This window comes from Cibotium barometz, chromosome 14, assembly GCF_041138505.1.
Source record: "Cibotium barometz isolate CiBa-2024 chromosome 14, ASM4113850v1, whole genome shotgun sequence".
Classification (NCBI taxonomy): Eukaryota; Viridiplantae; Streptophyta; class Polypodiopsida; order Cyatheales; family Cibotiaceae; genus Cibotium; species Cibotium barometz.
This window is the reverse complement of record NC_141059.1, coordinates 44,460,908-44,473,392: the sequence shown is the minus strand read 5'-3', so window position 1 is coordinate 44,473,392 and position 12,485 is coordinate 44,460,908.

Here is a 12,485-nt window from a genome sequence, read left to right as displayed (position 1 = left end):
TTTTGAATTCATCTAGTACGGCTTTTGCTTGGATGGTTTTGATCCTTCGATGATCAGAATTGTGTGTTGTACCACTTCAAGCGATACACCCTTCATCTCTATGTATTTCTAGGTGAAGCAGTCCTTTAATTCCTTGAGGAGATATTAGTTCTCCTTCCTGAGTTCCTGAGCTGCAGTTAAGTCCTTAGCAATAAAGACAGGTGTTTGGGTTCCTCCCCTAGCTTTGCAATGTCAATTTTCTTGCTGGACCATCGTACGATGTGGATAGACCATCTTCCTTCACTCTTTTGGCCATCAATTGGACCACTTTTTGTTCTTCGATAGAGTATGTTTTGAAATGGTCCAACACTAAGAGTAGGTCTGGTTTATCTTCATCCTCTCCTTTTGTTTGAGCCATCACCTTCTTAGCCTCGCGCTCAGCTTTAGCCATAGCCTTGTTTCGTTTTCGGTGCCCTGCTTTTGTGAGCTTAGGCGTTTCTCGCTCTCGAAGGATGACCTCCTCCTTATGTTTTCCTTCCATGGATATCTTACTCCACTCTTTGCCCCAATTCTTAGAAAACTCCTGGTGCACCTTAGTGGCTTCAAGGTATCTTAGCCACTAGGCGTCTGTGGGTTTACTTCATAACAGGGCATTTCTTCGAGCAATATACCTCTTCTGTTTTTGCCATATTCTAAGGCATTTGGGCATTGGTGTAGCCTTGTGATCCAGTCTCTTCTGTGCTAGAGGCTTCATTCTCCATATCCTCTTCTCTTGATTGCACATTGACCATGCACAGTGAGGTGGTAGGAATGTTCCCTTATTCAACATATTACGTTCCTCTGGGTTGCAAAACATCTATAGTGGCAAGCACATGCATCCAATTTTCACTAAATTCTGGAGGTGACACATATATTGCAGCCTCTTCATCTTCCCTTGAAATTTCTACCATTGGTTGGCAAACTTGTAAAGGAGGTGGTTCGCTCAGTAGGACTGAATCATTGCCAAACAATTACTCTTCCATTGGATGTGCTTTCCACGTTCGTAGATCTATCTTTAAGATTTACGAGTCCCTTCGAACATACACATGGTCTAATGCCTAATCATGCACCAATTTGTATCCCCTCATGAAAGGACTTCCCAAGATGATGCCATGTGAGTTCGATTGGCGCAAGAAGTCCATTACAGCGAATGTATGACGGTAGCGAAACGAAAAGAGCTTAAGTTTTAAGTTTTACGTGTTTTAAGAGCCCCATAGGTCTCAAAGATATTTTGTCTACCATTTTAACAATCAAATCTGCTCTTTTCAAATCCGATTTAACCCAGTTCTTCCAACATCATTTTGTAATGATGCTCACTTCCTCTCCTCAATCCAGTGTAAGATCCCAGACCCCACTGCGCAACGAGTTCTGGGGTGCTAGTAGCAGTGGAAGCAGCACTTCTTGCACCGTGTAGGGTCCCACACTCGGGGCCTCGCCCACGGATATCTAGACAAGAGACTAATCCATCGGTTCTTTCGAGCTCCAAAAAACTTCCCTTGCCCGGAAAGCACGGGCGATTCCAGTAGGAAAACTTTTCTCTAATGTAGTCAAAAGCCTTAGCTAACTGAAGTGATCTAATCGAACCCGTAAGTTCCATAGTCAGATCAGGGAAAAAGACTGTACTTGAATCATAGAAACCAACACTTTTTTCCTCATTGAGAGGCACAACCGTTGATTCTTTTCCATAGAACAATTTTTATCCAGGATTTACCTCATCAATCGTACTATACAGAAATCGAGTCTCGTTTTACGGATCCATCAGTCCAGCCTAACCCCATCCAGTCCCATGGGTTAGCCAACCACTATAGTGATAGGATCCAACTAGGACTTTTGGTTAGGTTTTGTTCTTGGTACCAGGGAAAAGAGTTTCTAGGCCCCCTAGCCAGATATTCATGCAATCTTAAAACTAGTCACACCACTTACACACCCAATATGAAATTGCCTTTTTCTCAGCATCAACTATCTTTAAAACAATCCTTTAATGAAACCATTGTGTCACTGACCACAATCCTCAAAATCTCCGGTTGAATCTGTAAGATTCCTCCCCAGCCTCTCAAGATGTCCAACATCTTCCCCTGTAATCAAATCCCTCTTCAAAAATATAAAAGATCTTGTTTCTACCAGTTTTGGCCTAGAGAGAGAAAATCTTCTGGAGAGTGGTAATTCAATTTTTAAATATGTTTGGATGGAAAAATATCTCATCTTATTGAAATAACTTCCCCTGAAACAGAAGTTCAAAAAGATTTTCAAAAGGTGCATTAGAAATCAAGTATAATCTGTTCAAGAGGCCTTATCCTAGGGGTCCATATTTTTTTGAAATTTCAAATTAAGGTTCCTATGGACCAATAAGATTCATCCAAATGTAGGGAGGAGATAAATGGAAGAATAAAAGAAAAATCCCCCAAAAATGAGTAATACTCACATAAGATGAAGAGCTGACTAAGAACAAGTTTAATAGTTAAAAAAACAGAGATATTTAGAAGAAATGATGCATTTTTGACACCTCAGTATGGGGGAATTTCCCTCATGAAGGAGGCACCTATTTCACATGTGTGGGAGAGTTTTAAACTCCCAAATAATGAGATATTTTTATCTCTCCTCTCTCCCATTTCAACTGGATCCAAAAAGTGGACTAAACTGACCCAAAAATGGTCAAAAATTGACCAAACTGATCTGAAAAATTCTAGAATCAGTTGTCTTGGTTAGAAGCTCACTTTTTCCTATAAATAAAAGCCTTTCCCTTTGTTGAAGGTTAATAGTGTTTTTTGCACTGCTACCCTACTTCTCCCAAGAGCCAAAAACTGTGAATTTACTCATAATTCATTAGTTTTTGACCTTCCCTCTTCTAAAGATTGGTGGCCACTCTTGTTTCAAACAAGAGTAGATCCCTCAAACCATCAAGCCAAAGGAAAGCTCTCAAATTCCTTCGTAAGTTGGAAATTCTCTCTTTTTCTATTCATTTTATGGTTTTTATGATTTTTGTCTTCTCTAAAATGAATATGATGTTATGTCTCATTGAAAAAAGGCATTCCCCTCTCTTCTTTAGTAAATCCAACCATTCTTTATTCTAGATAAATGATTAATGGATAAAATCAAGTTTTTCATAATGTTTCTCTTAAATAAGTAGAAAATGTTTACATTAGAATGATTTAAATACTCTTGGTGAAATTCTAATTAATTTTAGAGAGTTAAAAATTGAAAAATGGTCAGCCATACAAAGGAGGTTATGGCAAAATTTTCTAAACTTGTGTAAAATAAGTTTTACCTTTTTTTTAATTCAAAAAGAGTAATTTCCATCGGATATGTATTCTTAAAGTGTTATTTTTCATCCTAGGTTTAGAAAAAAGCATACTAAAAATATTTTATTAAAAAAGTGTTACTTTCTTTAGAATTAAATTCTATGCATAGAAGGAAGCATATTGAAATTTTTATTTTGATTATAAAAGTGTTATTTTCAATAAATGATTTGTATGCATAAAAGATTTTTTTATATTACAAGTGTGATTTTCATCATAAATGATTTTTTATGCATAAATGGATGCATAAAAGAAATTCTTTTAAATTAAAAGAGTGATTTTCATCATAAATGATTTGTATGCATAAACATATGCATAAAAGATTTTTTTATATTAAAAGTGTGATTTTGGTCATAAATGATTTTATGCATAAAAGAAATTCTTTTATATTAAAAGAGTGATTTTCATCATAAATGATTTGTATGCATAAACAAATGCATAAAAGATTTTTTTATATATTAAAAGTGTGATTTTCAACATAAATATTTTTTATGCATAAATGGATGCATAAAAGAAATTCTTTTATATTAAAAGAGTGATTTTCATCATAAATGATTTGTATGCATAAACATATGCATAAAAGATTTTTTATATTAAAAGTGTGATTTTCATCATAAATGATTTTTATGCATAAATTGATGCATAAAAGAAATTCTTTCATATTAAAAGAGTGATTTTCATCATAAATGATTTTTATGATGATAAAAGTGTGATTTTCATCAGAATTGGATTTTATGCATAAAAAGATGCATATAGAATTTTTATATTTAAATAAGGGTTCTCTTTAATCCTCTGTTTAATTTTCATAAAAATTAGAAAAATGAATAAGTAGATAATCTGTGAGAGGAAATTCCACCGTTTCATATTCACTAAGATGGTAATGAGAAAATTCAAATAAACTATGGAAGTCGGAGATCAAGATAAATGATTATTTTATTCCTCATAGGAATTCATGTTTAGTTTAGAAATCTGTAAGCAAATATTCAATGAACGAAATTTAGAAAAAGAGAAATTGAAACATTACCTTTCGAGAAAGATAGTTTAGGAAGAACCTTTCCAGACTCAAAATCTGATTTAGACTATTGACCAAGACCTAATTCCTTCGTCAGTTTCAATCAACGATGTGCTCAGTTCAGGAAAAATATACTCAAATCACCCCACCGAATCTGAAACTAAGTTAAGACTTTTGATTTTGATATGAGGATCAAGTTTACAGAATTCGAGGAATTTTGTTTGGAATTCAGACCTGGATCTAGAAGTATTGGGATACGGATTTAAGATTTATTCATTGTATTCAAAGAAAATCAAAACTGAAAACTTGCATAGAAACCCTGTTTTTTTAAAGGACTATCTTAAGCCAGAATGTTGGAGGGAGCATTTGGCATACGTGTTTATCTAAGGGAAGTTCCGGTTGCAACAGCTGGCGGGGAGTGTTCAAAGGACAGCTCACGCGGCAAGAACCTGCCCAGGTCTTGACCAGCCTGGGTATGGTGTAAAATGGTGTGCTTCCGGTACGATGGGCGAGGGCCGACGAAGCGGTCCATGAGTGAAGTGCCAGGATACCTAAGGAGGATCTTGGAGGGTTCTGACCAGGCGATGCATGAGCTCATGGTGCTTAGAATACCCATGCGTATGTCGTGGTCGTGGAAGATATATTGTATATATGAAGGATGACGAGAAAATTATTGTAAATTGTTACTGGATCTCGTTGCTGACCAGCTGGTCTCAATGGAGAGTCCAGAGTGACACTGTTTTGTGGAAATCAAGGATTGAATGGAAATTTTGAGTTATGATATCTGTGACCTGTAATTGTTTGTTAATGGATTGTTTTATAAGTTAAAGTTTAAAGAGGAGTGTGTGCGTATCTGTTTTCTAAAGCAAAAGTTAAGAAAGGCATTCAATTATGGGTGGGTGAGTACTTGTTTGATTCAACCGATTCCAGTGTGGCTAATCCATGGGCCGGATGGGGTTAGGCTAGAATCAGTGGAGTTTTAATAATCAAACTGAAAAGTCTTAGGATTACGCTAGGATTTGAGTAGTTAGTTAATTCCCTAATAAATTTCTCAATTGAGTGGATCAACGGCTGTGCCTGATCTTGATTAGGAAAAAAGTGTTGAATTGCTCAGATGATCAAATTATATCAGTGATAGTTTCCTTCTATCTGGTTTATTCAGGTGAAGGATAGTTTAGATTTTGATCTCGTTAGAAAAACTCGTTAAAAAAATTCAAAAAGATGGAATCGTCCCCGCTTTCCGGACATGGAAAATTTTCTCGGTTTCGGTTTTCGGAGTGACCACCAGCCTAGTCTCACATTCGTGATTTTTAAAGATAAAGCTCAAAAATTAAATAATAATAAAGCTATTGTCAAAGTTAAGCTGACAAGTCGTTTTGTCAGAGTTATGAGGCGTGCAGCCCACGCAAGGCAACCGGATCCTCTAACTGATGACCGAGGAGTTCGATCCGGATGTTCGCAAAGCCCCGCACAGATCGCAGCCTGGTCCCTTCAAGGGTGAAGGGAATCAGTTAGGTGAAGTTGTAGAAAAGTGGATTGAGGCCATGGAGGAATACTTTGATGTAAGTGGCTTCAATGAGAGAAGCAAGATGGCTCTTGCCAGGTTAAAGATTGTGGAAACGGCCAGGGTTGCGTGGAGGAATCACTGCGAGACAAACCGTCTCGTACCCAAATGTGGACCGATCTCAAAGCTTAGGTGGGATGGGAAACAGTGATTCCATATACATCCACCAAGTGTTTGCCCAAGCCCTCCCTTGCTAATTCATCTGCAGCTTGATTCTTCTCTCTCTTCACATGTATCTGCAATTCCTGAAACCTGGGTAACATCCTCCTTATTTGAAAATTCCATTCTTTCAGTTTAGGATTCTTTTCTTTTCAAATAGCTTGCAGCTCTCTTATGACTAACAAGATATCTCCCTTGATGAGATCAATCTTCTGATTCCTCTCTTGATACATTGCTACAATCCATCCTCCAAGGTAGCATACTCAGCCTCATTGGTCTACACCTGCAATTTAACTACTTCTTTGAAAACTTCCTTGCCTTCTGGGTTCAACAAGACTATGAAAAGATGCAAGGGGGAAGAGAGCTTGAGCTCTTGCAAGCACACACACACACTCACAAAACCCTAATAGAGAACACACAAGGTGAGAGGCTGAAAATCTTCTTCTTCTTCACACAACACTCAACACACCATATACACAATAAGAGTACTCATAATATGAAAGGTACTCAACCAAATACATACACAGGTTCTCTATAGTGTGAACCCGACTAAATGAGCTGGCGCTATAACTATGCCAGTCTCTAGAATGGCTGTCACACAGCCTGTCATCCCACTGGCCGCATATCACCCAAGATCTCACCAACCATGCCAGTGGTGTAAGCGGGTCATCAGTGTCCACCGCCTCACTAGACGAGCTCGATATCTCAACACTCCCCCTCGAGCTCAACTCCATCTCATGTACACCAAGCGAAGCCCTGAATCTGCGGAGCTTCTCTGTACCCAATGCTTTGGTGAAGATGTTAGCTACCTGATCCTCTATGCTGACATAAACAAGGTCAAGGTCTCCTGCCAAGACCTTCTCTCTGATGAAATGATAGTGGACCTCTATATGCTTCGTGCGAGCATGAAAGACTGGGTTCCTGGCCAACTGTATACTGCTAATGTTGTCACAGAAAATGACAACTTGTCTATCCCCACTGATAGACCCAAATCTGCAAGTAGCTTCCTCAACCAAGCTACCTCACATGCTGCCATAGCAACTCCTCTGTACTCGGCCTTTGTACTCGATAGAGCAACCGTAGGCTACTTCTTGCTGCTCCAAGTGACAACAGCACTCCCCAAAGAAAACATGAATCCACTAGTAGATCTCCTATCTGAGATACTACCAGCCCAATCAGCATCTGTGTACCCATGTACACATATCTCTGTCCCAGTCTCACACAATAGTCCACAATGCAAAGTAGACCTCACATACCTCAGTATGCGTCTCACTGCATCCAAATGCGGTTTCCGTGGAACCTGCATAAACTGACTCACCAACCCAACAGTATAGTTCAAATCTGGTCTGGTGATCGTCATGTAGATCAAACTTCCTACTATGCGCCTATACATAGTAGGATCCTCCAAGATCTCTCCTGAATCTGCACTCAACTTGCCATTCTGATCCAATGGCACGGAAATAGGCTTACAGCCTGTCATACCATACTTGGACAACATGTCCAAGCCATACTGTCTCTGCAGTAATCCAATACCATATGGTGACCTAATCACCTCAATGCCCAAGAAATATATGAGCTCCCCCAGATCCTTCATCTCAAACTTCTGTCTAAGCAAGATCTTTACATCAAAGATCTCTGCATCATGGTCCCCCGTAATGATCAAGTCATCTACATAGATGACAACAAGCACAACCCCTCTATCACCATGTCTCACATACAGCGAGAAATCTGCATTGGCTACATGAAAGCCAAAAGTGACAAGATATTCAGAAATCTTGTCAGACCATGCTCTTGGTACTTGTTTTAAGCCATACAAGGCTTTCTTCAACCTGCAAACATGCTCGGGGTGACCTACATCCTCATAACCAGGTGGCTGCAACATATACACCTCTTCTTGCAAATCCCCATGCAAGAATGCATTCTTTACATCCATCTGATGTAAAGACCATTGCTTTGACGCAGCCACTACTATCACAACTCTCATTGTTGCCATCTTGGCAACTGGGTTGAAAGTTTCCTCATAAATCAATGCCATATGTCTACACATATCCTTTGACACCCAATCTAGCCTTGTACCTGTTTATGCTTCCATCACTGTTATGTTTTACTTTGTACACCCACTTGCATCCAATGGCTTTCTTGCCTTCAGGCAATTGCACTAAATCCCAAGTCTCATTTCCATATAGTGCATCCATCTCCTCATCCATAGCTTTCTCCCAACACACATTTCCAACAGCCTCATCAATGCATGTGGGCTCAACAACCTGCACAACCTTTGCCATATATGCATAGTGATGTGCCACATAACCATCATAGGTAAATCTCTACACAGGATTTTTCACTCTCCCAGATCTTCGCAGCTTTTCATTCATGGCTTCCATAGCCTTCTTTACACTAGGTGTTCTCATAGCTGGGATCCCAAGCTCCTTATCAAGGCTCATATTTGAGCCACTAGACTCTCCATCAACATGAGAATGCCCTGCAGAAATGTCAGGCATACCAAGGGGCTCAACCACTTTCTCTTTTCCTTTACATGATGTACTAATCACATTCGCAGGACTGGTATTATGACGTAGCCTACCACTCCATGGTCTATCAACAGACCCACTAGATGAGGACTCTCTTGGTCTACTCAAAGACTGTGATTGCTGACCTGCATTCTGTGCAACCACACTTCCACTCACATCAGCCCCAACAGCTTCTTTTTCAGCAGCATACCAGCTGCTCATCTCATCCTTAGGCACTTGACATATTTCCCTGTTTGCTTTTCAACCAAAACTCTAAAATTCTGAAAGTGAGTGAACACCTCACTCTTCTCTTTCATGAAATATACCCACACTTTCCTTGTGTGCTCATCAATGAAAGTCACATAATACCTGCAATCTCCCATAGATATGGTCTTCATAGGACCCCATACATCTGAATGCACAACATCTAGTGCATTTCTGCTCACATATCTGTTACGTGGAAACACATGCTTTGTTTGCTTCCCAAATTGGCATGCTTCACATATTTTCTGCATACCTTCCACTTGAAATTTTGGCAGCCCTGTCACAATTCCTTTGGTCTGCATAGACTTCAATCTCTGCACATTCACATGTCCAATCCTTTTATGCCGAATGTCTGTGTCTGCAACAATTCCTGAACCATTTGCAAACATCGCAGCACTCATTTCAAGCATGTCTACATTCAACGTAAACATTCTGCCCACTCTGTTGCCTTTTGCAACCAACCTGCACTTGTCTTTGAAGTCTTCGACATAACAACCATCAGGGTTAAACCAAACCTGCAAACCCTTCTCAATCATCTGGCCAACTGAAACCAGATTTTTTGTTATGCTCGGTACATGAAGTACATCTGCAAGGTACTTCACTTTGCCATCCTGCATAGACAATGGCACATCTCCAACATGGGCAATTGGATGAGCAGTGTCATCCCCTGTTTCCACAAAACCTGGTCTTTCCGAGTTTTTCATCTCCTTGAACCACTCCCCACCATGACTTGTCATGTGGTTCGAAGCACTTGAATCCACATACCATACATCATCTTTTTGTGCTGCGTCAACATTTTCAGACATGGCATTCACGACATGCTGTATAACAAGCAACCTTTCATTATCCTCATTATTTCTACTTGAGGATGCATAGTTATTTTGCTGCACTTTTCCATTTTGCATGTCAGCCTGCTTCTTATAGCATTCTGCCTGCACATGTCTAGGCTTACCACAATAATAGCATTCACGTGCATCATTATATTGCCTTTCTAATTTCCACGGCCTCTTTGACTCCCCCTGCCTCTGAATTTACCTCTTCCGCCTGCGTGTTGTTGTTGTTGTTGTTGTGTATTCTGGGACTGTTGCTGCTGCTGTGCTGCTGTCCATAATTCTGATTACCTGTTCGGCCACCTCCTTGACCACGTCCACGGCCTCCTCTACCTCGTCCTCTTCCTGAACTCATGTAGAAGGCCTGTTGCTTTGAAGTGTTTTTGCTTTGTGAAGACTGTTGGTCTTCACCCAATCTCTTCTCTTCGATAATCAGCATAGACACCAAATCTATAAAGTTGGGAATGTTTTCCCGAGTCTGAATAGACGTCTTAAACGCCTTGTATTGTGGCCCAAGACCACGTAGACAGACTTCCACCTTATCATCATCATCTACTGACACACCAATAGATGCAAGGGATTCCACAATACCCTTTATCTTCAACGCATAGTCATTCACAGACATGCTCTTTTTCTCCACAGTATGAAGTTCATTCTTCAACTGTATCTTACGTGCCTTGGTATTTGTTTCATAAAGCTTTACCAAGGTGTCCCACGCCTCCTTGGGGGATTTGGCATCCTGAACTAATCATGGTGTCATGTATACTAATGGAGAGCCAATACATGACTTTCCTGGCTCCTTGGTTCCAGTCTTTAAACTCTTTCACATTTGCAGCAGTAGGATTTATGTCCGGTATCTCCGATGCCTCTTCATGCTCACCTTCTATGTAGTCCCAATAGCCCTTTCCCATCAGGAAATTTGTCAACCTCAACCTCCAAGCATGGAAGTTATTCTTATCTAGCTTCTCAGCCACAATCTGGGTTATCCCATCATTTGACATCTTGCCAAACACACAATTTTACCAGAAACAGCACTCTGGTTTGTCCTGCACAAACTACTGTATTTCCTGCAGCGGTACTGTAGTACTCTCAAATGTCACAACCAGTGACCTCAATGTGCATACATACACCCAATGGCAACTGTAGACCTCTTCACAGCACCCACAGTGTTTACACAGTCAATCTGTCTTTCTGTAGTTCTTAAAACAGAGTTCTACAGAGAATCGATGACTTACCCGCAGTGCTCGAAATCGCCTGCTTTCTGAAAAACGGAGGTTCAGACGTGCCCGAAACGCGTTTTTGGCCCAGAAATTTTCTATCCAATAGGACAATATAGTTGCCCTATAGCTTTACTCCCGCGAAGAAAGCTCCTCAATCGGAGATCGTTGCCGGTGCCCGACAAGGGTGTAGTCACCAAGACAAATAGGGAAGAGTAGTTGAAGCTCTTACCCTCGTACCGCTTCCTGTGGTTCTCTTGCTTGCAGCTCAGCCCCTAGCATGAACCAGGCTCTGATACCATGAAAAGATGCAAGGGAGAAGAGAGCTTGAGCTCTTGCAAGCACACACACACACACTCACAAAACCCTAATAGAGAACACACAAGGTGAGAGGCTGAAAATCTTCTTCTTCACACAACACTCAACACACCATATACACAATAAGAGTACTCATAATATGAAAGGTACTCAACCAAATACATACACAGGTTCTCTATAGTGTGAACCCGACTAAATGAGCTGGCGCTATAACTATGCCAGTCTCTAGAATGGCTGTCACACAGCCTGTCATCCCACTGGCCGCATATCACCCAAGATCTCACCAACCATGCCAGTGGTGTAAGTGTGGGGCCTATCCCCCAGGCGGGTCATTAGTGTCCACTACCTCACTAGACGAGCTCGATATCTCAATGGTATCAAAGATGCAAGGGGGAAGAGAGCTTGAGCTCTTGCAAGCACACACACACACACTCACAAAACCCTAATAGAGAACACACAAGGTGAGAGGCTGAAAATCTTCTTCTTCTTCACACAACACTCAACACACCATATACACAATAAGAGTACTCATAATATGAAAGGTACTCAACCAAATACATACATAGGTTCTTTATAGTGTGAACCGACTAAATGAGCTGGCGCTATAACTATGCCAGTCTCTAGAATGGCTGTCACACAGCCTGTCATCCCACTGGCCGCATATCACCCAAGATCTCACCAACCATGCCAGTGGTGTAAGTGTGGGGCCTATCCCCCAGGTGGGTCATCAGTGTCCACCGCCTCACTAGACGAGCTCGATATCTCAACAAACTATACCTCCATTGGCCACACTCCTGAGCTTCTTTTGAAAGCCCCATCAAAAAACAAAGCGAAAACATCTAACAACCCTATTTCAGGGTCCTTCCATCTGGGCACCTTTTTCTTTGCTATTGTCTCTTCCTTCAATACTATTGGATTCTACCTGTATGTCAGAATGTTAGCTAGTGTAGCCCTAGTGATGTCCTCCACCGTGCAAGTAAACTGGAACTCCTGTAATTCAATCAACCACTTGGATAACCTCTTGGAAGGAATGTCAGACTGGATAAGATGAGGAAGTAAAGAATAGTGAGTAAGAATAGTAAAAGGCTTTGGGAGTAGGTAGGATCTAATCTTTCTCAAAGCAAACACTATAGCCACCATTACCTGTTTTGCCTCAAAATAAGCCTTCTCCCCTTGAGTCTTTGTTAATTTTAAACCTTTAATTTTAAACCCATCCATTAAGCATCTTTGGTCACTACCGGAGAAGCCCATTCAAAATTATCAACTAGGTATATGAAACTTGGTTTTAACAATTTATCCA